The following is a 27,199-nucleotide window of genomic DNA, read 5'->3' as shown; positions in this document are numbered from 1 at the left end:
CAGAGACTCCATTTCCTTAGGGCCTTGCAGAAATATCAGATAGAACAATGACTGATGACTTCCCTTTACCTGTGTATTCAGGGGTGGGATTCTACCAGTTTGCGCCTATTTGCTAGAACTGGTTGTTAACATTCTAAGCAGTTCGGAGAACTGGTTGTTAGAAGAAATTACTGGGCTAATCCTGTAAGGAAGGCAGGAAGGAAACATTCTGGTGTTACAGAAACTGCCTCTCTATTAACGCTTATTACATTCTTGGCAGGACTAGACTTCCTGTCTCAGGAACATTTCTGGAGTTTATATCTCTTCCTTTGCTGGTACTTTGCTTGTGTGGCGTGACCATTGAAAAAAGTGACTTATGACCATTTTTCACACTTTCGACTATTGCAGCATCTCCACAGTCATGAGAGGCCAGGTGAGGATGTGCGTGCCTCAATGTGAGTGATGTTGAGTTGGCCACGCCCAGCCAGTAACATGACCACCAAGCAATGTCCACCCAGTCACATGACCACCAAGCCACACCCACTACCTAAGCCACTCCCACAGAACCAGTTGTTAAAAAGTTTGAATCCCACCTCTGTGTGTACTATAGAAAGCGTCCTTATATATTGTGTTACGATATGGTATGCTGGCTTGACAGCCACAGACAAAAAGGCATTGCAGTGGGTGATAAGCACAACACAAAAATATATGGGCTGTCCCCTGATATCACTTGCCAGGACCCGCTGCCTCAGCAGAGTGAGGAAAATCCTCAGAGATGATTCACACCCTGGTCAGCACTTCTTTACTCTCCTACCATTGGGCAGGAGATATAGAAGCATAGCCAGCCAAACGAATAGGCTGAAAAATAGCTTTTATCCATGGGTTGTCAGACTTCTGAATGCAACATAAATGGCACAATTAAGTTTAATATGATAGACTTGCAGGGCCAGCACCAAGGGAGGCCCATTTCAATGTCATTGTGCACATGTTGTGCATTGACAGTAAACGTTTGATTTGATTTGATTTGATTTGGTTATCATACACAGGGGAGAAGCCTGTACAGCCTTCCAAATCCCCAACACTGTTCTATTAAGCAGCACACAACAATCAAACCCTGCAGTTGGTACCAGCAGAATTTTCACTTGCTTGTTTTCTACATCTTTGTGTGTAAAAAGGAACAAAATGACTTAGAAGAGAAGCTTTTAGCCTTACTTTGGGTATCTGGTTTTAATCAGGGCTGACCTCGTGCACAAGACCCAATTTGGTATAGTGGCTGAGACACCAGGTTGAAAATAGGGAGACTCTTCTATTTCAGGCATAAAACTGGGTGACCTTTGGCCAGTCCCTCTCTCTCAGCCATAGGAAGCAGGCAATAGCAAACCATTTCTGAAATCCTCCCAAGAAAATTGCAGGGATTTTCCTGGTACAAAGGCACAAAAACACACACAGACCAGTCATGCACAGTTAATTTTTTTTTTTTTTAAAGGAGACTAGAAAAGCAGCTCGATGACATTGATTTCATCTTTCTGTAGAAGATATTCCATAGAAGATATTGGGTTTCACCTGTCTTGTCCATAGCTGGACAAAAAAAACCCCTGCATTACCTATTGTTTTGATATATTCTTTGGCAGAATAACGAGATGGCACAGTGCAGTACTGCAAGCTTCTTCTGCTGACTGCAGTTTGGCAGTTGAGTCTCACCAGGCTCAAGGTTGACTCAGCTTTCCATCCTTCCAAGGTCGGTAAAATGAGAACCCAGATTGTTGGGGACAATATGCTGACTCTGTAAAGTGCTTAAAGAGGGCTGTGAAGCACTGTGAAGCGGTGTATAAGCCTAAGTGCTATTGCTATTATGTTGACAGTATGGACGAGGCTGGGGAAATGGCCACATAGATAAATTTAAAGGAATAGCTGGTCCTCTGATCAGCTGTTTGGGGCAACAAAGCACAACCAGTGCTAGTGAGATTGGAGGCTTTCAGCAATACGTTTTTCAGGACAGTGGTAGTGGTCACAGAAAATTTAATACTTAAAAAAAAATGCTAGCAAATTACACAAGACTGCTTGGTGCACTTTATGTTGATAACATGTACCTGGTAACATCCATATGAAGAAGGATTAGAGTTTGGTGAAATCAATGCAACAATAAATATAAAGAATATGCTGCGATTGTCTGTAAATAAAAATCTTAAACCTGAAATGGGTCAATATCCTTATTCTGAAAATACAGAGAGTTGTGGACAAGTGTTCTGGTCCTACAGAACATTTAATTGAGCAAATGTTCACTATACAAAAAGAAACAAAAGTGCCACCACACTTATGCGATATTGTTATTAAGGAAATCTGTTGATAGCTGGGTCCTAACAGACAAATATTAAAAAATGAAACATGCATGTTCTGAGTTCAAGAAATATTTTGGCTATAACTTTTAATTTTTCATGTTTACTGTTGCCTGAGTATTGTATATCCTGAAGCTCAAAGTGGCATACAAAGATCAGTTTCATTCTATTTCCTCATCCACACACCCCTGAGAATAGATCTATTACCAATAGATGAGAGAAATAAACTTCTGTAGCTGAACATGGAACAGAATGTAGTCAAATACCTTAACTACTAACTCCATCCTGAATTTAAGCTGACTTGGAAGAATTTTAAATTGATTTGAAGGCCATCTTGGTTCTTTTCACATGACCACCTCTGCTTGGGCTGAAGGCAGAAACATTATATTCAGACGTTATTATGTAAATAATCTTCAACTCTAGATTATGTAGTAATAATAATATGCAGATTATTGTATTTCATTTCCTATCTACCAAACATAACATTCTTCATCATCCTGACAACTTAAAATGACCTTGAGTGCTTCCTGGATCGAAATTATTTGTTGAACAACTTGTAGTCAGTAAAACAATATTGCAACATTCTTGTTTGCTGTCTCATGTGAGTTCATTTACATAGTGTTTCAGAATATTTGTCTACAACCCTGGACCACGAGGTGAACGCATCATGGATATTTCAAGTTCAAGACGCTTGCTGCAGCATTAGCAATAATTACATGTTTTATTATATGAGAAGGGCTAAGTTTATGTATTGCAGCATTAAGATTATGGTAGTGAAGGATGGAATATTACAGCTAATGGATTCAGGGCTTGATTTATTTCTCACATGGTTAGAATGCTGGATTGATGATTTTCAAGCCCACATTAGAAGCCAGCTGACCTAGCAGTTTGAAAGCATGCAAGTATGAGTAGATAAATAGGTACCACTTTAGTGGGCTTATTAACAGGGACATGAAAGGAACCCCCAACTAGGCATCCCCTGGGCAACAGTAATGTCACCAAACATCTATAGAGATTCTCCGTCATCCAGGTGCTTTTTCAGGAGGCAACTGGACTTTCTTGTTTTTTCTTTTGAAGATGTTTTGCTTCTCATCCAAGAAACTTGTTCAGCTCTGACAGGATAGTGGGGAATGGAAGGATTTATATTCCTTTCAGACAGCTGGTCATTTGCATCCTTTTAGAGGGTCGTTGAAGCACTTGGAGGCTTCAACGGGCCCTCAGGGTCACCTGAGTGATGTCACCAGTTAATCCTTTCACCACAAAAGTGCTTTGGTGCATCTCACACGTAAGTATAGTAGAGTATGAGGATGAAAATGTGTTTTTTCACTGGCTTTTGTTGAGAGTTTCTGTTGTAACTTTTGTTGCTGTTGTAGCAGATACCAAGGACTGGCCTCTCCTTGATCTTCTCCACTGCCCCTGAGAATTTATTTATTTATTTGTATGCAGCCTTTATTATTTTTATAAATAACTCAAAGTGGCAAACATTTCCAATATACCTTCTTCATCTTCTTTTCCCCACAACAACAATCTTGTGAGTTGGGTTAGGGCTGACGAAGACTGACTGGCCCCAAATCATCCAGCTGATGGGGCTTGAACTCACAATCTCCTGCTTTGCATCCGGGTGCCTTAATTAATAGACCAATCTGGCTCACTTGGTGGTAACAACTAGTAACATTGAGATCCCTGAAACTAGAAACACAATTTTTTGATGGTCTGTGAAGGTTTGAAAAAAATACATTAATATCCATTGACACACGGGTGGGATCCTACCAGTTCAATCTGGTTCTAGAGAACTGGTAGCTCCAAAGAGCAGTTGACACCAAACCAGTTCACTGGGATGAGGTTTTGGTTTGTTGTTTGGCCCACCCACCTGCCTGGCTCTAGGGTGTCCTTTAGTGGATGCATTTTCCTCCTCAGGTGCTTTGCATAGCACAGCTGAGTCCCACTTGTCAGCTGGAGAAGGTAAATGCTTGCCGGAGCTGGTAGTACACACGCATGCAGCATGCGATTGATGCGCATGTGCACGGTCCCCAAAGCAGTTGTTATGCTGGTCGGATCCCACCCCTGCATTGACATACTGGACCAGATGTTCCAAGATCCAAGTCTGCTGAAGTTGTTGCACTTGTGGAGGCATATTTTTGTCCAGGGTAAACAGTTACCAAACACAAGTTGAATACTTTTAAGAAAGGCCCCAAAGAATCCAGAAGAGATTATTAGGATCAACCCTGGCACTATGCTATATTCTGTGACGTGAGAATGGGCCTGCTTTGTGGTTGTTTTATTTGTGAATTAAAGAAGAAGCAGTCCATCACAGCTTCTTTCTTGAATCAGATCTGATCCTCACTGTAGCATAGGGAAAAGTTTTGGCAACAGAAGCTGTACCACAACATGTGAAAGAAATCTGTCATGCAGATTTTTCCATTGTGCTCATGCTTCAAGATGAGCAGGAATCAGAGGGTTTTTTTCATCCAGCTCACAGAAGCCAAATTATTCGTGGGCCTGTTAGGGTTATGGTGAATAACATAACCACAACAAGTGACCATTCAGGAATGCAGAATGTTACGCTTGCAAAAAAAAAGGGGGGGGGCATATTTGTTGAAGACTTACTATTTCCAGTTTAGCTTGCATCCAGCACACTTCTGGCCAGTCCCAGCAGCCAGATGCAGCAAGCACACAAACCTTTCAGTTCAGCTAGCAAAACTACAGATTGCTAACTTCAACATCTGTTAGCTTTCAGATGTGCATGGTCAAGGAAGCTAGCAGTCTTTCTCATCTCAATGGAAACCCATCCTGTCTGCCATTAGATGCGGGAATGACCAGTATTTTGAATAGATTTCTGGATGAGAAGAAAGGCTACTACCTCCAACCTACCTTTTGCTTCTCAATCTTAACTGCTGGGGTATGCTCAGAAATAGTCTTTTGCCCACCCCTCCAACTCTGGATGAGACTAGAGTGAAACCTCTAGTCATAAACATTTCTGTTCGTGACCAAATTGGGTGACAACCCAAAATTTCAGAAAATTTTAGCATCTGGTTGCAAACAGATACTTGGGTCGCGATCTAACATGGCCGGGGCCATTTTCCCCTTTCTGCACCATTTTGACAGCTCATTTGACAGCCAAATTTCCTGTTTCCACGTTTGCAGTAATTTTGCAATTAAACATGGCCTCTAATCCATTGAAGAATGGTATGACTGTTGGTGAGAAGAAGGTGTTAAGGAAAATAGAAATAGAAGTGAAGAACAAATCATTGACAAGTATGAGCATGCTGTGCATGTTACTGATCTTTCTGCAGAGTACAAGAAGCCAAAGTCTACAATCTCAACTATTTTGAACCAGAAAGAGGCTATTAAAGCAGCTAGTGTTGCAAGGGGAATGACAAAGCTAACCAAGCAGAGGCCTCAAGTACTGGAAGAGGTGGAAAATCTGCTCTTAGTATGGTTGAACAAGAAGTAACTTTCAGGTGACATTGTAAGTGAGGCAATCATATGTGAGAAAGCTAGGAAGATACATGGCAATTTGTGGCAATTTCCAATGTGGAAATGAGTTTCGGGTCACGACCAAATTGGGTTGCGACCAAAGTTAGGGAACGAATTGTGGTTGTGACAATTCCACTGTATTTTCCACAGATTCTGTGTATTTTCAAGGCAGGTGGTGGTATAAAATAAAGCTATCTTAACTTCTATAATTACTACAGTAAACCTTTAATTAATGTTCTGAGGAAAGTGTCCCAGTACTATTTTACAGTACTCTCAATTGGGCAAGTCTATGTGGTGTAACAGGAGAGAAAGAGATATATTAATCTTTCAGTCTTCCAGGAAATCAATATGATACTCCTTGACTTATGACCATTTGTTTAATAACTGTTCAAAGTTACAATGGTTGCTGAAAAAAAGTGATTTATGACTGATCCATGTACTTATAACCATCACAGTCTCCTGGAAGTCACATGATTATTCCTCACTCATAAGCAGTTCCCTCAGCATAATTTCTGTGCAGGCTGAGCTGAATGCTGGTTCCAACAAAGAGGATGAGCTAGTTCAGGACCATCAGAAAGGGGTGACAAGGGGCATCAAGAGGTTTTGGAAACCTCAGTGCTGAAAGGGATGCACTCCAGGGAACTTCGGGAAGTGGGGAGAGTGTTCAACTAAATGAGGATCCACCTGTGCAAGCAGAAGATGGAGGTGACCAGTTGCCGCTGGTCAGTTTGGAACAGTAATCCCTGACAAGACTAGCTGATGAGGCACAGCAGCAATTGGTTGACTCTGTTGAAGAATAGTTCTCACCCCGCACCTCCGATCCATGGACAAGAAGAGCTGAACACCGAGAAGCACAGCAGAGGTCAATGAGGCTACTCGCAAGGAAGCAGCCTCGCTCTCTCCTAATGAGAAACACCAGTTGGGGTGGATTTAGGCAGGCAAGGAAGGCAAGTGGTTGTCACAGACCGTCAACCATCTTTTTTTTTTTTATGTGACACTTTCGGCTTCTTGCCTCGCTCTTGTGCTTCATCTCGGTGCCTTGTTCCTGTGTTGTGGGCTTAATTTGAGGAAGATGTTGTTGCTTTGACCGTATTTCTGGGACTCCTGTTTCAACTTGGACTTTCTTGGAGAGAACTGTTCTTTTCTTCATTGTCCTTCAGAAACATTGAAGCCAAACTACTGGCATCCTTTCAGGTTTGCTTGCTGCTATTTCATGCTTCACTTCTTTGTGGCCAGCCAACAGCCTCCTTGTTGCTGGTGCCTCAGGTGTTGCACTGTCTCTGTTAGCCACACTCCTTTGGTGAACCCCTGTTGCCTTGGTTAGTAGACATCTGGTCACCAGACGTCTGGACTACTTTCCAGCTCCTACCAATTGTGGGAATTGACTTCAGTTTGGGGGAATGCTATATAGGAGTTTGTTGTGAAATAAACACACTGAATCTCTCTTGAGTGCTACTTGTGAGGATTGGGACAGGATAATTATCTGGCATTCTCACCTAAAAAGTTCTCCATTGTATTTCTGAATCTACTGATATATTCTTTGTATGGATGAGCACATACAGTAGAGTCTTGTATTTAAATCTTGTTAACAACAGCCTGCTAAAATGTTGAATTTTATTTCAGTATCTGATGATGACAGGAAAGCTGAGTCATGAATCAATAAGAAACTCTTACAAGAAGAACCATTTCAGGCTAAAAATGACAAATTCGGGAATTTCTGTTTGTTGTCTTCTGTTTCTTTTTAAAATAGAACCAAAACTGTTCTTTTTATGAAAATAGTTTTGAAGTCCTTACTTTTCCAATGGTGCCATTGGGCACTGGAAAATATTTGTTCATTTATTTAATATCTGTTCAACAGTGTAGTTTAAAAAGTAGTCAATCCTTTTCATAGATATCATTGTCATGAAACCAGTCCTGTGTGGCTTATGCTACAATGCAACTCATGGTTATGATAAGGACAAGAAAGTCAATTTAGAGCAAGAATACTAGACAGACAAAATAAATAATCTTCATTATGGCCAAGGACTGTAATAAACAGAACAACATCACTGTAATTAGGTCTATACAGAAGCCAATCAGTGTGTGAACTAAATGATGTAAAAACTTTGACCCACAAAGAAGTATGAGGTCAAGGTGAAATTCAGAGAGGCTTAATGCATTTTTTGCCTTCTGTTAACCTTATTTAACTCATATGGGACCACATGCTTAGATACAATTTATGATTATCTCTTGTCTTTAAAATAGTAATTTTATTTTAATTAATTTAATGTACACTTCCCAGAGTCAAAAAGTTTTTGTGAGGTGTCCATATGCATAAATAAATCAATACATCTTTCTCAAGTCTTAGATTGGGCCTAATATTTTAAGTATCTATTCCACTGGAAATGCCTTGATTGATTTTGACCTGGGCCACTTACAATTTTAATAAAGCCTGTAAACCAGGGGTGTCCAACCTTTCACCTTCCCTGGGCCACATTAGAAGATGAAAATTTGGTTTGGGCCGCACATAAAATAAAATAACAGTAACGATACCTGATCATCCAAAAAAACCGTAGAAAACATAGTTAACATATTAAATTTATTTGGAAATGAAGTTAGTGAGATGTTTTTATTATTTATTATTTATTAAAAATTATTTATTTTTTATCACGGTTTTTTTTATCACGGTTTATTTTCTGGCCAAATTTTGCGGGGGGGGGGGAGAAAGCTTGCCCACCTTGCGCCTACCTCTCCTCTTGCAAATGGCCCGGCTGGATGAGGCAGGACTGGAAGGCAGAAGCAGCACCGGCGGCGGGGGCAGAAGCAGCAGCAGCGCCGGGGGCAGAAGTGGCGGCAGCAACAGCAGGAGGTGGCGCTCTGATGGCGCCCGCCTTTTCTGTTGCTGCTTGGCCTGGCGCTCGCCTCGCCCCACCTCGCGCCTGCCTCTCCTCCTCCTCCTCACTGGCTCTGGCACGAAGGTTGGGGTGGGCACTGGGCCGCATTACGAGGTGACCTGGGCCGCAGGTTGGACAAGCCTGCTGTAAACCAAGAAGTAATGTCTTTTTATATGTATGTCAAGATTGAAATGCTAATATCTTTTGTAATTTTTTTTAAAAAAATTAGTTTTCCTTTATTGAGAAATACGTTTCATCCAAAAATTTTGGGGAAGAAATAGTGAAGTGGAAAAATGGTTCCACTTTTACAAGTGCAGCGTGTACACTGAAATAATTCCTATCTGGACAAAGAGGGAATTTGAGATTGCCTATAAGTTTTCCATCCAGTTGCTTCTCACGAGGAAACTGCAGTGTACAAAGGAAAAAAATCCAGAAATAATTAATATAAAAGCACAAAAATGGCAAGCAGATCTAAAAACTTCTATAAGTCACTCATTAGGTGAGATGAGCAACTTTCTTTCCAGTGGCAGCAACTTAGTGAGTAGAACTAAGAGAAGAATACAAATGTTCAAGGAAAAACAAATGGCTTGAACGTCGTAGGGATCCACAAGGTAGGGTTTGCAAACCCTCTTCCCAAAACTAGGCTAGTTGGAAATAACCATCTTGTCTGGAGTAGACCATACATCTGAAAATTTCTTTTCAAATGAATTGGCTTTTTCTGAAAACTTTTGACCTTCAACTGTAGAAATCACCATTACAGCATTAATGCACCTGAGAACCAGTTTGGTATACTGGTTAAGGCAATGGTGATGACTGGGGAGATCTAAATACTGCCAACTTTGAGAAACATTGTATTAAGAGAACAATAGAAACCAAGAGACTATGAGTTCTAGTCCTTTTTTAAGGTATAGAAGCCAGCTGACTGACTATGGGCCATCATTGTCCTTCAGCCCAATCCACTTATTGCAGGGAAAATAATAGGAGGGTTCATTATGTTCACTGCCTTCAGTGATAAAAAATACAGGTAGCTTGTACATTTCAATAAACATTTTGTGGGCTGCCCAACAAGATTTTGGATCAGGTTAACATATGCATAATCAGGACCAGGGAGCATCTGCTTCATTTCTGAGGTTAAATCCTGCTTGGTACTTCATTTTGCTCTTCCTTTTTAAGACTATTCATACAACAAGCACATAATTGATAATTTAGCAATTATTTTTTAAGCTCAAATTGAATATAAATATCTACTTAAAGCCTCAACCTGTCTGGAAGAACTGAATTGCTTCCTTAATTTCCTTTCTCTTGGATGCGTGACCTTTTCAGTCTGCAACTCATAGAATTGGGCCTGCCTCCTGCTTTTAACTGGTATGAAATCTAAAAGGAAAAACAGGAGAAAAATACAGTGAACAAATAAAATAACTTGTTGATGATTAGGGAACACAAAATTGTGGATCCTTTTCCCCAGTTAGAAAGTACTTTTGTCCTGTTCTCCCGAAGACCATGTGGTGGCAGTCCATGTCAGCCCACAGTGTTCACTGGAGGGATGTTCCTTTTCCTAAAAAAAAAAAAAAACACCAAACTTGGCATTCTTCATGACAAACACATCTGTTTCAAGTGCCAAATCATTGCTAAGCTTCTCAAGATTGTTCTGAGAAGGTCACAGTAGACCTCTTCTAAATCTAATGTAGTATAATAAATGTAATCTAAGGGAACACAAGCTTCAAAATAATAAATTGTTTCTGAATATGCTCACATGTGCTGCTGGTATTTTTTTATTTCCAAAAGGCAGCAGATCATACAGTGTTGATTTCTTCTGATTCTAATCCATTGAGATTAAACATATTCTTCCAAATATCAGAGCTATCCTCCTGGAATATCACTTTTGTTTCTAAATTATCTTATTTGAGGGTCTATTTCACTGTCGATATATCCTAAATCTAAAAAGATTTTTTTCCACTAGGTTAAACAAATTTAAGAATTTTCTTTTAATAAGCAGCAAAATAGTGATTAAAATTATAATTTTAGAAAGTTACAAATGCAGATCAATTTGAAATAAAATTTGGAAAATAAGAATCCTTCCCATGGGAAAATTTAGTTCTGAATTGGACAGTAGAAATTCGTGTAGTCAAGATTAAAAACAAGTTGTAGCAATTGTTAATATAGAAATAATTATTGTCGGATTTCCCTCAGTATCTGATTTAGTAGTTTTCTCTTGTTAATTTTCTTTTTATATTGTCTTTTGTGTCATTTTTTCCTGTTTTATTTTATTTTTTCTTCTTGTCATATTAATGCATGATTATAATAATCCTCCAGGGAGGCACTACCTTGATATGGTTGTGGGTTTTGTATGCTCTGAGGAAGGTGATAACTATATTAGAGGTTCAATCCTACTTTGCAGGTCTCATCAGAGGAACAAGATGAAGAGCGTCTCTCTGATAAACAACATGGTGAGATGTGCTTTGCAGAAACCCATAGTGGATCCATTGTTGCCCAGGTCAACAAGGACCACATTAGGTGTTGGAGTTCCTGGACACCTGGTGACAAATGGAATACAGGAATCAGAATTGTTGATTGAACCCCTAGGATCAACAACTGTAGGACTGCTGGAAGAAAAGGTGTTTACCCATTGCAAATATAAAAAGATTAAAACCAAATAAATAACAGTCCATTATTACAAACCAAGTCCAACAAGAAGAAGATATTTGAAAATAATGCATCAGTTCTGGAAAGAACATCCAGAATAAGAAATAACAGAAAAAAAAGGCTAGCAGAGCAACTTCAATTTATAAGACAAAATGTATTCACAGAAGCAGAACTGGAAGAACTGCAAAGGTCTACTCAAGGCAAATATATATGATCTATCATTTCCTCTCGGCTGACTCCCTCTAGTTTGTCCCTACAGTCTGAGCTATTTTCTGGCAATTCTTTGATTTCTTTGTCTTGAGTAGACCTTTGCAGTTCTTCCAATTCTGCTTCTGTGAATTATTTTGTCTTATAAATTGATGTTGTTCCACTAGCCTCTATTCTCTCTTTCTCTCTGTATGTGTATGAGAGAGAGGGGGGGGGACGGACCAAAAGTTCCAAAAAGCTCTGTTTTCAATTGCTTTTCTCCCAACGTTTACAGTGTAAAGTAGATTAAACTATTAAAACCAAATTTAGAAGGGAGAAAAGGAGTCAGTTGTAAAGTTTTGAGGATCTTCTTTTTAAAATCTTGGTTAATCTTTGTGTTTTGATTCAGCTAATTTTTCATTTGATTGTTTGTTTGCACTGAGCTGCTTTTTGAAATGGTTTACTGACCTATGGTACATTCTGGCTATGGACAAATACCATCTGCATCAAGGTAAACATATATAGGTGTGTTTGTGTATAAGTTTGTGCGTGTGTGTGTGTGTGTATTTGGGTATGCACACGAATTTGTATGTGCATGCTACTACAAAGGAAAAATGGGGAGGGAAAGATAATAAAGTGAAGAAGTAATTCCACAAAGAAAAGAAAGAAAGTTAGGAGACTTTGCTTAAAGACAAAAAGGCTTTTAATAAATTAATGGATTATATTAAATCGAAAGTTTAAACTGAATACTAACAACAACAACCAAAAACCCTGTGGAATGTCCTTATAGAAAGAAGCCAATAAGAAAGGAACCATTCCTTTGGCCTAATCTTAAATTACCACTGGATAGTAAATTCGATTGGCTGTCATGTGAAAATCAGATGAACTCGTCACATTTTATGTTTCCATGTCTGATTGAAATATATGGATTGGAAAAATTCCACAAGAAGAATCATATTTAGAAGAAAGATGCTCTCCAGAGGAATTGCATTGAGTAAAAGATCTGAAACAAGGCAAAGCAACTAACAATCTGTCCTATTTGGGATATTCTCAATTGTGCTCATACAGCATATATGCCACCCAGAGACAATTTTTAGGAACCATATAGATATAGTTTATCCTCGATGATCTGACTCTAATCTGATCTTTCAGATCTTCCAAAAGTACATCCACTATAACAAACTCCATCCATCCTGCTGCTGATTGTCCTCTGTTTATATTGCCTTCCACCTTTCCCAGCATTAAAGAACTTTATCCTTGCATAATGTATCTGAGATAGGATAAATTGAGAGGTCATTTGCGCCTTAAGTGAGAAGTTTGGGTTGATGTGTTTGATGATCCATTGTTTTGTTTCCTTGGCTATCCACAGTATTTTCAGGAGTCTTTTTCAATACCAAACTTCAAAAACACCAATACTACTCCTATCCTACTTCTTCAAAGTCTAACTTTTATTCCCATAGATTATATCAGTGAATACCGTTACTTGCATCATTCTGTTCCTCAATTGCCAGCACTATTTCGATCATGAAAGGTATAGACCAGGGGTGTCAAACTCAATTTCATCGAGGGCTGCATCAGGGTTGTGTTTGACCTCGGGGGGATGGGGTGGGAATGGTCAGCTCGATGTCACTCGTGTCAGGGATGCCTATGGGTACCTGAGCTTGGGAGGTCTGCTTTCACTGGCAGAGGCACCATGGCCCAGTCCTTCACTGTTTCCAGGGCATCCCCATTGGCCAGAATGAAGTACCCCACAGGCCGGATCTGGGCCTTGAGTTTGACATCCCTGGTATAGAAACATCGCAGCATTTTAAATAATATTTTCCCTTGTGAATATAGAAGCTAAATAGTGTAGGAGAAGTGGGATTTCTACTTATGGAAATGTTTAATTATTTAAAACATTTATTTGAGAAACTTTTGAAACAGAATATGCTTAAGTAGTATAGCTACAAGTTCTCCTCCCCAACATTATCATTATTGGGTTAGATCTAAACTTGCTCATTATACAGTAGACTAAACCTACTCAAAATCAGCATCACTTCTATATATAACTGATTGCACAATGATAGAGATAGACATACAGACTAGATTTGGAAACTCATGCACAAATTCAAAGAGTGAAATTCAGCTGAAAAAAGTGACTGTGGAAACACATTCATTCCTGCACGTAATGGTTTATTCTGATACTTCTGTGTGAGTGATCTACTTAAGAAGATTGAATTCTAAACACTGTTTTAGCAAAATCCTCCAATTAATATTTTGAAATGTAAATGTTACATTTTAGTCAACATAGCAAAGAAGGAAATAAAGATATTCTGAGTATATAGAATGACACTATCATACCACAAGCTAATTGTTGGGGTAGATTTGGATTACTGTTTCTCTTAAATGTGTATCAAATACTACAATCCTAAGGCCAAATAAAACCCACAAAAATCCAACAATCGAACTCTCACAAGAAGGCAGTTGCAAACTTCAAATGTATTATTGCCAAGAAAACTATACATGTGGGTCAATAAAGGTCATCTGCATTTGACCTTGTCTTAAAAGAAGATTTATTTTTTATCATACTAGGAACTTTGAAACTGACTAGGGGGAAATTATTTTTCTGTCAGGTCCTTATGTACCTGAGAACTGGAAAGGAAACACTTTTTTACAATATTCATTCATACTGATAAAGAAACTATTTATTCATTCAATGGTCAAATTCCTTGTATGTCCAATCACACTTGGCCAATAAAGAATTCTATATTTTTAGTCCATCAGTCTGAGACAAGGTGTCCCACTTTGGCAACTTTAAGACTTGTGGACTTCAACTCCCAAAAGTCCCCAGCCAGCATGTGTGGCTGGGAAATTCTGGGAATTGAAGTCCATAACTCTTAAAGTTGCCAAGATTAGAAACCTAAGCCTATCTAAGACATCAAATACTGAACCACTTGAAAATTCTAATTATATTTATAAGCAGCTTGAAGCAAGAATAGCATTCCTTCTAAATCTATGGTCTGTATTACATTCAATATTCAGTGAATATTTCTTAAACTAAGCCAGGGGTAGGGAAACTTGGCTCTTTTATCATTTATGGACTTCAACTCCCAGAATTCCTGAGTGAGCCATAAAAGGTTGTCCATCCCTGGCCTACTGGTTTTTCAGTTGTGGGGGAAATCAATTTTGACTTGAATGGGACTGTTTAATATACAAATGTAGGACATATGTCCTACATTTGTATATTAAACAGTCCCATTCAAGTCCTAGGTTTGTATATTAAACAGCCCCATTCAAGTAAAAAACTGATTTCCCCCACAACTGAAAAACCAGTAGGCCAGGGATGGGGAACCTTTTATAGCTCACTCAGGAATTCTGAACAAAGCAATTGCCAGAATGTGATAATATCTGTGTTTGTGGCATCCTCTGAGGACCAATCTATAGCGTAGCTAGTAGCAGTAGGTTGGTTTCCAGCCTTGCTCAAGTTGACTTGAGCTTCATTGAACGGTTTATATATTGGTTTGAAGCTGTGTGCTCTCTTTTTCTTGTTCCCTTTTTATTTCATAGCCTTGAGGTGTTAGCCAGGGGATAATTTTAAACTGCAGGTTTCAAATCTATTTCAAGGTGTTCATGTGCTACAGAGACAAGGAAGACTATCTACAAAAACCATTTATCTTCACAGAAAAGCAGGGGGATCTAAATAGACTCAACTCCTTTCACTTACCTACTTCACATTGTAACACAGGGACAGATCATAATTTTGCAGATAGAAGTTTCATTCTGTATTTTTTCTCCCAACTTTAAAGATTGCAGGGATTGTGGCTGATGATTTAATGATTTCGTTGAAATGGGTGGTGTTGAAATGTTCAGCATGTTTTATGATAGTTAGGGAATTTATAGGACAATTAAATGTAGAATGTTCTCAGAGGCCTAACATATCCATTCTGTCCCTTATTTTTAAGAGAGAAAAAAAAGATAAAAATCAGGTTTTGTTTGTTTTTTGCTATTTCAGTGGTGCAAATCTTTAAGTCAAGTCATAAAAATTGACCAGAGGTTGAATATAGACTGTAGCCCATGGATAGCTGCCTCTTATTGAAGAACATGGATAGAAATGTCCATCACACAGCAAAGCTGTGATGTAACTTTATGATGCTAAAAATAAGGGAATAGTGGTTCTTTTTCTTGGTGTATGTTTATCAGTTGTTTGGAATACAGATTCTATCAGCTCCATTGTCATAGCTGAGAGCAGTTTTAGTCCAAAATTTTTGGTTCACATAACAAGAGAGAAGCCTATTCTGGTTTAATACTTGGTTTCTTATAGGTCACCTGAACTCAATAATTCAGCAGAATACTTATTTGAACTTGCAATACCAAAACAGAATTCCTGTCTATAAGAATCGGTCCCTCCCCACCAATTCAACTTTGGCCTTGAGAGTGGCGAGGCAGTGGGTCGGGGCAAGGAATAAGGCTAGAAAGGAAACAGAAGGGACAGGTCAGGTGCACTGTGGGAAGGAGAGAATGTTGAGAACAGGGGTGGGTTATACATATTTTTACTACTGGTTCTGTGGGTGTGGCTAGGTGGGAGTGGCTAGGTGGATATGGCCATGTGACTGGGTGGGGGTGGCTTCTTTCTTTTGCACACACACCCCCACTCTATTTTTTGCCTCCTGGGCTTCAGGGAAGCCTCCTGGGTGAAGCAGTAAGACAGCAAGGGGGATCACGGCACAGCTGATTGTTGAAATAGCTGATCGTTGGGAGGAGAGAAAAAAAGAAATACTGGTTCGGTTGAACCAGGTGCTGTTTTTTTTACTACCAATTCGGTTGAATGATAGCATTTTTTACCCCCAATTCGTCCGAACCAGGCCGAACTGGTAGAATACCACCACTGGTTGAGAGGAACAGAAAGTGAGAGGTCAGGAAAGACAATATAGAGAAAAGGTTAGGATTTCCATTCCTTGCTCAGTTTCTTTCTCTATGATAAAGTCTCCTTCAAGTTGTTTTACTCCAGGTGATTTCATGGCTATGTCAAAATGGTTTGCCATTTTTGTTCCTAGCTTATATTTTCATTATTATGGTTGGTTGCCCAGTCAACCAGATCTTTAGACTGAATTTGACATTTTTGACCATCCATCGAGACCATCCCAAGCTCTTGGGATAAAGCACATCATAGGATGTAAGCTGTTCCATGTAAAGCTGCTTTTTGCAACTGACAGTCAAGCTATTTTCTAAAGCACCCGAAGGCCAGACAAGGAATAATGGATGAAAATTGAACAAGGAGAGATTTAACCTGGAAATAAGGAGAAACTTTCTGACAGTGAGAACAATCAACCAATGGAAGAGCTTGCCTTTAGAAGTTGTGGGAGCATCATCACTTGAGACTTTCAAGAAGAGATTGGACTGCCATTTGTCAGAAATGGTGTAGGGTCTCCCGCTTGGAAAGGGTTGGATTAAATGACCTACATGGTCTCTTCCAATTCTGATTATCTGTTATCTGTTATTTTATCAATGCCAATGGTGTTCAAGTGCTACTCCAAATGTTTTGGAATTGCACCGAAGATGTACCCTGTTACTATTAATATTACCTTTGATGCTTTCTCTTTTTTGACATAGTTTTTCTACTTCTATTGTCAGGTTGTTTGTGATTTTCTCTAGTTCTTTCTATTAATAAATTAATTATTAGTTAATCTATTTCTCTGTTCACAACAGGGGTGTCAAACTGGTGGCCCACGGGCTGAATGAATCATGCACAGGCCACACCCACCCCAGCTCTGTGAATGGGAAAAATGTCATGAAACATCACGTGACGGTAACGTGATGCCGCGAGTTTGACACCCATGGTTCACAACAATACAAGGTTCCAGCTGCCAGTCCTTTAGCTGGTGTTGGCCTTCATATGTATCAAATTCTTTCCAAGAACCTGAAATGTCATAATATATTGGCATAGTATATGTGTGGTTCCAAGCAGTGCCGCCTTTTGTAATTGACAAATGGAAATTTTGTCAATGTGCAGATTTTCTAAGTATCATCCAAGGCTTTTTGTTTTAGGGTTATCTCGGTTTTGACTTCAATTTTAAGATCTTGAGATCTACAAATATTGATGAAGATGGTGATGATGATGATTTTTCAATTTTTTTCAATTCAGAATAGAGCTTGAAGGAATCCTGGAGGTCTTCCATTCCAACCCCTTGCTCAAGCAGGAGACCCTACCCCATTTCAGACAAGTGGCTGCCCAGTCTCTTCTTAAAAACCTCTAGTGATGAAGCATCCACAACTCCTGAAGGCAAACTGTTCCACTGGTTAATTGTTCTCAGTGTTCAGAAGTTTCTCTTTAATTCCAGGTTGCTTCTCTCCTTGATGAGTTTCCATCCATTGTTTCTTGTCCTGCCCTCTGGTACTTTGAAAAATAAGTCGACCCCCTCTTCTTTGTGGCAGACCCTCAAATACTAGAATACTGCTATCATGCCACCCCTATTCCTTCTTTTCTCTTGACTAGTCATGCCCAATTCCTGTAGCCATTTTTCATAAGTTTTAGTCTCCAGGTCTTTAATCATCTTAGTTGCTCTTCTCTGCACTTTTTGTCTCAACATTCTTTTTGTAATGTGGTAACCAAAACTGGATGCAGAATTCCAGATATGATCCAATGCTGATGGTTTTTTTGGTTAAGCTACAATCCTGACATTTCCTACATTTTTCAAATCCAAGAAGTGGCCATGATGCTTATTTGTTGAACTCAGCCAAGGATATTCCAAAATTGCCACTCAGCTGCGCACCTCCCTCAAAACTCTTCCCTAAGCTTGTTTGCAAGTGGTAGAGCTGGTCAATACTTGTTAAAATGAACACAAGGACATGAACAGGTGCCTTTTTTCCAGTTGCAAAAAGTGGCAGTTCTCATGAAGAAATACATTCACAAGAGGGAATGAGAACCCCCCACCCCAAAATTCTGATTTTGGCTCATACAGCTTGTGATCCAACAAGCCAAACATAACTCACCAGCCATGTATTTATGGTGGCTGCCCGCCAGGGGCTTCACACGTGCACACCCATACATTAGCACATTTGTACTTTCAGGCAGCCAGCAAAATGAAGAAGTTTATTAAGCCTCTGACAAGCCACTCTGCATGACAGATGGCCAGTATTCAATGTGACAGACCTCAACATTGCACATTGCATAGGCAATGCAGTATTTGATTTACCAGTTCTGTTTAGAAAGCAGAGGAAAGGAAAGAAAGAAAGATAGGAAAAGGGTAAATTGCTGGCAAGTTCAACAAGTAGTGTGGGTATTTATCTTTTGGTATCCTGGTTTCACTCTATCATCCTTATGTCACAACTGGAGCTGAGCACAATATTTACTTCAGAACTCCAAACTCTTCTGAACTGAGATTTCATTCCAAGGTTCACTCAGTTTATGAACATCTGCCAGAACTCTTGAAAGTTTGGCAAACAGGAACCGAGGTTATTCATTTAACTTGAAAGGAGGCAAGCCTACTGCCCTAGATAGCCTCACAAAACCTACTTCCATTTCCACCCATTTTAAATCTCAGCTCATCCACCACTCCCCAACACCAGCCAATCAGAACCTAAGGCAAGAGATTCCAGAGGAAGACAACAAAGTATGATAGAATGACACAACTTTAGTGTATAACTTAATTCTAATGGTGAGGAAAGACATCATTGCCTGTAGCTATGAACTATTGGTATATGGCTGCCAGCTTTGAAATTAAGGTTACTGAGGAAGGATGGAAGGAAGGAAAGAGGAAAAATAAGTAGCAGTTTAGATAATGCTGGCTGGGTGACATGGATTTTAGGTAATATTATGAGCAGTTCTGTAGTTGTCTTGGTCCAACATATTGAACAATAACCTGGTTCAACCCATTGAACTATAACTTGGGTAGCCACAAGGACTTTTCTACCATAATGTGAAAATTTATCCAGATGATTGGTTTATGGTTTAGGTAAACCATATGGGGGGAGATTGTCATGCAAACTATATTTTGATGCTTGGGAAAAGTACTTTTTATCTTCCAGAGACTTATATCAACAATAAGTGAATGCTGAGGGGCCAGTGCTTCAGTGGTATAAATTTGAGTTTGAGTTATGTCAACTTGAATCAGAGATAGAAGGCCTGCATGTAATGTGGGAATGACCTTGGGAGACAGGGAGAAGAGATTCAGCCAAGAGTACAGTCTGATAAGAGGCATCTTAGCCCACAGTAGGAAGGGCAAGTGGCTCAGGAGGGACTCTCTCTAACTGCATAAGGAGAAATGTATTTTCAGACTTGCAAGATACTGTTAATGAAATCTCACAATAGACTAGTATTAGCTCATCTACCCTTGTTTCCTATTTGATCTAACTCATAAGACTGACACTGTAGCATTTCAAATATTGCTGAATTAGAAGTCCCAGCAGGCCAGTCAACATGACCAATGTGAGGGATGCTGGAAGCCATACTCACCTCAGAAATTCCTTGCTTTGTGCCTGGTATCTCATGGTCAGCAAGTTCTTTCCAAGACTCTGACAAGATACTTGAATCCACAAAGATTTGGATTGGAGTTTATGTGTTTACATGTGTACCAAATTTACTGTATTTTATTTTACATATGGAACCAGGGGGAAGGAAAAGAACTGGGTAAACCAGTCTTGCAAGTAGTGCCCAGGATGAAGAAATGAAGCTATAGACTTAATCTGAAAACACTCTCAAATCAAGAGTGAGCACTCTTCAGAGCAAGACCCCAAAATGTATAGTCCTCCAGAGAATCTCACCATTTTCTCCAACTTTCAGAATGTTAAATTTCCCTGGGAACTAACTGCCTATGATTACACAACACACTGAATCATAAACCACCTAATTTTAGCCTAATTAGTTATGCAATACTAGACTATATGGTTGATGGAGATTCGATCATCTCTTTAAATCAACGAGCCTTGCAACAATTAGGGCAAATGGCCAGGATTAGATTAGGAGAAGGGTATTCACACACTGCCTCTTGTGTCTGTTTCTCACCTGGCCAAATGTTAGTCACTGTGTGTAGGAGACAAACCAAACAGTTTTTCTCTGCCCTTCACGTTAATTTCCTTTCTTCAAGATGCCGTTTAAAGAAAAATAGGGCTTTTGTATCCTCATGTCTTTTCTAATAAATCTAGCTTTTATTTCAAAAGATGAATGTATGTTAGCATTAATTGTTAGCCCCTACTCTGCATCCAGGACAACAGTATTATGACCATTGTCCTTTTACAAGAGGACAGTGTACTACTTTAGAAATATATTTTCCAGAAGTCCAATTATTCAGCAGTATATTCTCTAGCAAGGGCTGTTCCTTCACTTTTAGTCAGCATGATCTCTAGACATAATACTGTAAAGTGTCCTCAGAAAAAGAGTAGAGCCATAGTAGACAGCAATTCTAATATTTAGAATGACAACTTGTCCAAATGCCTTATTCTGAATTGCAAGGCAATTTGACTAAGGTAACCATAAAAAGGTTGTTTGGCATTAGCACAGGGAATTTTTGTGGCAGTGCCGATCACAAACACTGGAAGGATTTGTTTGCTCCAGGAAAGAGGGTAGAAGTTATAAAGGAAATAGTGAGCCCAAGTGATGAATTTTTCTGAAAGCTTGACTTCTTGAACTATTGCTGGACATCATCCTTGGTATGATACTTGGTGCAATTCTTAATTCCATGTCTGTTTCTTTTATTTTCCTGTGCCTTTTTTTTTCTTCTGTTTTTGGAGAATACAATCTTTTGCCTCATCTTTTATTACTTTTTCCTTGTTGGTTCAATAAGTTCACCTTAGGGGATGCTGGAACTACAACATACCTCTTTGTTTCTTACTGATGAAGAAATTAAACTAATTTGAAAAACATGGCAAGCCATGTTGCACTTCTCTGTTTGCATCTGGTATACTTTTGTATGTAATTGCTTCACAGTTTTCTTCCCCGCCCCTATATTAACAGAAAACAGAATGTTTTTAAAAGATCTCCACTGAAGGAATAAACATCTACCAAAAATTTGAAGTGTGTTTTGTTTTATCTTTGTTTTGTTTTGCATCTTTTGGAACAAGTAAGAGATTTTCTTCACATAAGTTTAGAAATGCATCCAGATTTCACAAAACTATATCAAATGATTGGGCCTCTGAATGGGAAAAACTCAGCTACTGCAACCTTCCCCAAGACTTTAAGTTTTCCAGATGTGTTGCACTGGAGTTCTTGGAAAAGTGAGGAAGGCTGGGAGACTTTGACTTTCAAGAAACACAGAAAAAAGAAAACAAAATTATAATTTAAAAGGAAACCCTGTGTTTTCTTACACAATGTATTGGAATACAACACCACTTCAATTCAGTATTCCAGACCATGCGCAGCAAACTGCTACCCAAGAGTATAACAAATGAAGCAATGTCAGTTGAAAGCTGAACCCAATTTTTTGGAGGGGGGGAAATAATAACAAGACAGAATAGCACTGTAACACTTCCAAGAAAAAGATGGATAACTGTTACTTTAAAACACAGTATATTCCAGCTGTTTAAAGTTTAAAGATAAGTTCCTCCAAGTAAGCAGTGACTACAAGATAAAAAACATTGTATGGTGGCTTTCCCCTGTGCTGTAGGATTTAGGCTTTTAAACCTGGGTTGTAAAAAATCTCTACAACCATTAGATGGCAGCAAAGAAATTGAAGAACCTTTCTTTGCTGATATCTAGTGGCTATCCTGTGATCTGCAACTCAAGTCTAGTAATTCTATTTTAACTGCTTGCTGCTTCCCCTTCAAATGTTCATTAACTTGTTTCGGGGGACATAGGGCTACATGGGCATCATATTCCTGTTACTCAGTTCAGTTATCCATCCAACATTACAGAGATAAATTTTAGGTGTATAGGATACTCATCCACAAAAAAAGTGATCCACAATCACATTTTAATGTTTAATGTGCAGCCTATCTGGGATTCAGTGTTTCATGCATATCCACTGGATTTAATTGAGAAAATGTTAGTAATGTAACCATGGAAAAGCTTCTTGGTTCTGGAATGTGGTCCTTTAACCTTTAATACTGCCAGCTTTAGTGATTCTAATCAGTGGGGAAATTTTTGAGTTACTGAATAAATCCATACAATTTCTTCATTGGAAAATTGAAAAAGCTCCTGGCCCTATGTTACATTCATGGCTAGGGAAGAGGGAACTTTTAACTGTTTCTTCTTTCTCTGACTGATATATTTTTAATATGGGTCATCTGGCTTTTTTCATTAGCTTGTGATTTACATTCCAGGGACTGCTACAATTTATGCCAAGGTACATACAAACTTTGTCCATGTCCCAATTGAAGTGCGTTGGACTGAAGCTGGAAAACAATTCACTTATTCTTTTCTAATTAAAAACATCTTCCTTTTCTATTTTTTTTAAAAAAAGGTGAAGTAGGGAAGGAGAATTAGCCATTTAGCAATCTGGGCAGAATCACTTTCTTAGAAAAAATAAAATGAAAGTATAAAATGCATCTTTCTGTATTAGGGAATTCAGGAATTAGGAACAGGTTGCTGATTATAATAGTATTCCATTACTATTCCATTTATGCACTAAGAAAGAGGCCATTGAATCGTTATCAAAAGGATAGGCTATCTGTTTCCTCCAGGGATATGGATGCCTTTAGTCCCTAGACACTAATCATGCTGCCTTAAGTTGATGGGCATTGAAGGAGAAGGAGAAGCTGGAAGGAGAAGGTCCTCAATTTATCTTAATAATATACTCAGGTAATGAAATACTTAGACATAACTTGCCCATCTCTCTCCGTATATGAACATTCCTCAGTTTTTATGCAGTACTGTCAGATCTGAAAGCATATTGCATAACTTACTCCACCTCTATTTTCTGGCTTATTTATATTGTAATGTCCACAACAAGTCCAGATTTTCATATTTGTCAAAGAAAAATGAAAATAAATAATTCTGTCCAAGAGGCCCTTTTCCCACTTGTACCTAACCATAACACAAACATAATCCAGCAATCTCTTTTCTCTGCCATGACATTGTCTAGCTCATTCTCAACTTGTATTTGAGGCTATTTAAACTTATCTTTACTACAGCTGGTATTAAAATAGCATTTTCCTCTTTAAGAAGTTAGTTTTGCTGTAAGTGGAGTCCAATCATAATCCTAAAACTTAAAGCTCACATACATAGACCCCATCCAATCCCTGGCATTGTCTTCCAAGGACATTCAACTTAGGGCAGTAGAAGCAACAAAGATGATTAGGGGACTGAAAGCTAAAATGTATGATTGCAGGAACTGGGCATCTAGTCTAATGAAAAGAAGGACTACAGGGGACATGACAGTAGTGTTCTAATAACTAAGGGTTACCATAAAGAAGTTGGACTCAAGCTATTTGCCAAATCACCCAAAGGCAAACAAGAAGCAATGGATGAAAACTAATCATGGAAAGAAGCAACCTAGAACTAAGGAGAAATTTTCTGACAATTACAATAATTAATCAGTGAAACGACTTGCCTCCAAAGGTTTTGGGTGGAATTTTTAAGAAGAGATTGGACAACCTTTGATTGAAATGGTATAGAGTTTTCTGATTGAGCAGGAGGTTGGAAGGTCCCTTCCAACTCTGTTATTCTGTTAAGAGTCTGGCTTCGCCATGTGCCACCACTGTCACCAGTCCTGGTTTCCAAGCTAATCCACAGTTCAGAGATCTGGATCAGTCTGAACAGCCACTAGCCAAACTTGGGAAGGACATGAGATAAACTGGGAGAAAGCCAGCTTTTTTTGGGGGGGGGGCACTTCAGGGCACATCTTCCAAGACACCCATCCGCTGTTTTTCAACATGGTTCTACTCTACTTTCAGTAGAGTACCAAACTTCTGTTTAAAAATAGTTACCATATTTTGGCAGAGGTGGGATTCTGCAGGAGCAGCAGGGTGAAATGGGAGGGAGATATCCCATTGAACCAAACAATCCCACCCCTGCCCCGATTGTCCTGCTGTTGTATGAGCTACATTTAAACATGATTTCACCACTCTTCTGAAGGAATGCTTAAATCTATCTTTAAAAACATGGGTAGGGAGTTGAAGATGTGAGGTAGCCTTTGCCCCTCTGCTACCACAGGGGCTTTACTGGAAGATCTCCATCACACTGTGAAGGCTGCCTAGAGAAGAACCAATGGAGTCTCATAAAAAGAATGGTTTAGTTTGGTTTGGTTTGTTGAGTTTTTTAATTAGTCCAGTGCAGGTTCTTCAGAGCCTTCTATGGTCAAGAACTGTTCCATAGGTCCTCCTATGTCTCTTCTGAAGAGAAATTTCTGGAACTGGGATCAGAGCACAGTTCAACCCCAAAGTGAAGCAATTATGTTATTTTGTTTTGCAAAAAGCAAAGGATCAACTTTTCATCATCTCTATTCATGCAACCCAATTTTTGAGATCCACAACACCATACACCAACCACATGAACTGAAGTTGGACAAGGCTACAGTCAATTGTGAACACAGCCAATGAGTATAAACAATGAAGCCTGAAAATTGTAACTATATTTTTAGGGTGCACAACAGAAAACTCCAATATGGATTTTTCCTCTGTTTTTTATTCAGGTTCTGAATTTTTTAAGGAACCCACTTAATTTATAATTAAACTAACCCATTAATAACTGGTTTTAACATTAATAGGGTCTATTATTAGGTTTATCTATCTTTTTTTAGTTATCTGCTTAGTTGTTCTCCCATTTTTTATTAATTTTCACATTTCTGCCTCAACTGAAACTTTATTAAGCAAAAGTTAAGTGTTATTGATTTCAGTGGAAATGTGTCAAATTAAGTACATTTAGTATAACTGTATTTTCTTCTTTCTGGGATAAACCCCTTTTTAAAACTCTGACCTCATGAGATTAAACTTCTTAAACACATCTTCAGTCTTCATAGATTTTTCCAAATTGAGAAACGTTTGTCAACATTGTTCTTGAATTTCTGAATTTAAGACTATAGTACAGCTAAATAAGTCTCATTACATCATGAAGTTAACAAGGAAAGAATCTCAGGGGAAGAACGGAAGAGTTAAACAAAATGACTCTTTTCACTCTAAATTAGAAATGAATTTGAAGGATTAGTCAATTTTTGGAAACTTCTCTTGCCCTCAATGAACAGCCAAAAATAGGATTTATACTTTATCATATGTATAAAACACTTTTCAAATCACTGCTAAACATGCAGCTTAAAGGGTCATGTCCTGTGAATGCTTTGGCAGGCTGATGGTGGCTACAATGAGTACTTATTAAACTCTTGATGAGGTTCATTTAATTTTTAGACACTAGCCATAAATCACAGTAGTTTAGATGATCATGTAGTGGAATTTCTAGTACAGCAGTTTTCCTTTATATGGATTGATACTGCATCCTCCTAATTTATCATAGGGATTTCATGGAAATACCCAGACCAACAATATGAAACCTGTCCCATAAATTGTACTTTTTCACATTCTTGTAATTAAATAAAAGCTGGCATGTTACAAATGAAACCAAATAAATAAAACAAATTACCATTCTTTCTAATCACAAGTTTGCCTCTAGGCCCAAACTGTTTTGTTTGGAAATATACACCTATCCAGAAATACTACCTTTAAATCAGCCTTGGCTGCTGAAAACTGCGTAGAAAAGTCTGTTTTCTTGGCAACATTTTTGGAAGTGGTTTTCCATTGCTTCCTTCATAGGGCTGACATGGAATGACTAGCCCAAGTTATCCAGATGGCTTCAAGCCTAAAACAGGATTAGAACTCAGAGTCTCCAGCTTTCTAGACCAGTATCTTCAACAATCCTGTACTGCAAGAGAGGTTGGCAGATAGCAATTTACTAAGTTTGTCTTCAGGAAAGTTGTGTTTTGCTACTGGCCACCCTCAAGTGACAGGCTTTGTGTGTGCAGACTTCTTTCCCATGGCTGACATTTTGTAAGAAATATAACATGCTCTCAAAATTTCAAATCTGCCCACTGGCCTTTAAACTTGCTTCACTGTGCCTGGTGAGGTGCCTCTTTTTTGCCTATAATTAGGGCTATTAAGACAAATCCCACAATTCCCAGAAGGGAAGATGGATGTTTAAATACATCTGATGGCCATTTATAGTGAGCATAAGAAATGCTTGTTCTAATTATTCACATGGATTTCCTCTTTGAAAGTTAAAAAAAGGTGTTATGGCACACCCTTATAAATTCAGTCTTTACGCTTGTATAAATTCAGTAGTAAAAAGAGCTTAAATCTAGACATATCCTGCAAGCTGTTACTTGTACTGGCAGATTGCATATTTCAGACATGGTTCTATTCTGAAGTATACACTAAGCAGACACTGGCTTATGTCTTTTGGGTGGGATAACATTACATTAGGTTAAAGCTGCAGCATATTTTTGCACTGTTATAGAATCATGATGGAAATACAGAATACATATTAGTATTCCCCGTAGCCATATTTTATAAAGTACTTATTCTTAAGCCTGTTGATGGATGCCATCTGTATTAGCCAGCTTTTTGCAATACCTACTTTCTCACTGTCCAACAAACCACAGACCTGTACCTATTGTTAATGTTGGAATGTGTGGAATCAGAATTCCAGAATAGGAGCAGTTGGCAATCCAACGAATTGGCATTAGGCCCAGTGAGTCTGGGAGGATGTAGCAAGATTTTGGCCTGCCTTGCATCTCTTAAATTAGAGTACTGCATTCAGGATCAATGGAGCGTCTTGTCTCATAGTCTGAGTTGAAGAAGAATTTAATT

The 27,199-nt window shown here is 38.8% G+C and overlaps 3 long non-coding RNA genes across 6 annotated transcripts in view; 2 read left to right on the top strand and 1 right to left on the bottom strand.

Annotated features, from left to right (window-relative positions):
* The window catches only part of LOC148127414 (uncharacterized), a 148,696-nt gene that overhangs the window by 20,028 nt on the left and 101,469 nt on the right, over nt 1-27,199 (top strand). The gene's annotated exons all lie outside the window — the stretch shown is intronic.
* LOC148127416 (uncharacterized) lies at nt 1,359-11,886 on the top strand. Its single transcript, XR_015742370.1, has 2 exons — nt 1,359-1,717; nt 11,064-11,886. It is a non-coding gene; the product is annotated as an uncharacterized LOC148127416 (long non-coding RNA).
* LOC148127415 (uncharacterized) overlaps nt 8,819-27,199 on the bottom strand; it is a 37,280-nt gene continuing 18,899 nt past the window's right edge. For 2 of the 4 annotated variants that reach the window (XR_015742368.1, XR_015742366.1), the window contains exons 2-4: nt 10,990-11,199; nt 10,142-10,220; nt 8,819-10,039 (exon numbers count right to left, since the gene is read on the bottom strand). This is a non-coding gene — a long non-coding RNA (uncharacterized LOC148127415). Of the gene's footprint in view, nt 10,040-10,141; nt 10,221-10,989; nt 11,200-19,925; nt 20,272-27,199 lie in introns of those variants that run through there. The other 2 variants (XR_015742367.1, XR_015742369.1) reach the window with 2 other exon arrangements.

Source organism: Pseudonaja textilis, chromosome 2, assembly GCF_049901715.1.
Source record: "Pseudonaja textilis isolate UNSWEBS1 chromosome 2, rPseTex1.2, whole genome shotgun sequence".
Taxonomy (NCBI): domain Eukaryota; kingdom Metazoa; phylum Chordata; class Lepidosauria; order Squamata; family Elapidae; genus Pseudonaja; species Pseudonaja textilis.
This window is presented reverse-complemented; position numbering and strand designations above follow the sequence as displayed.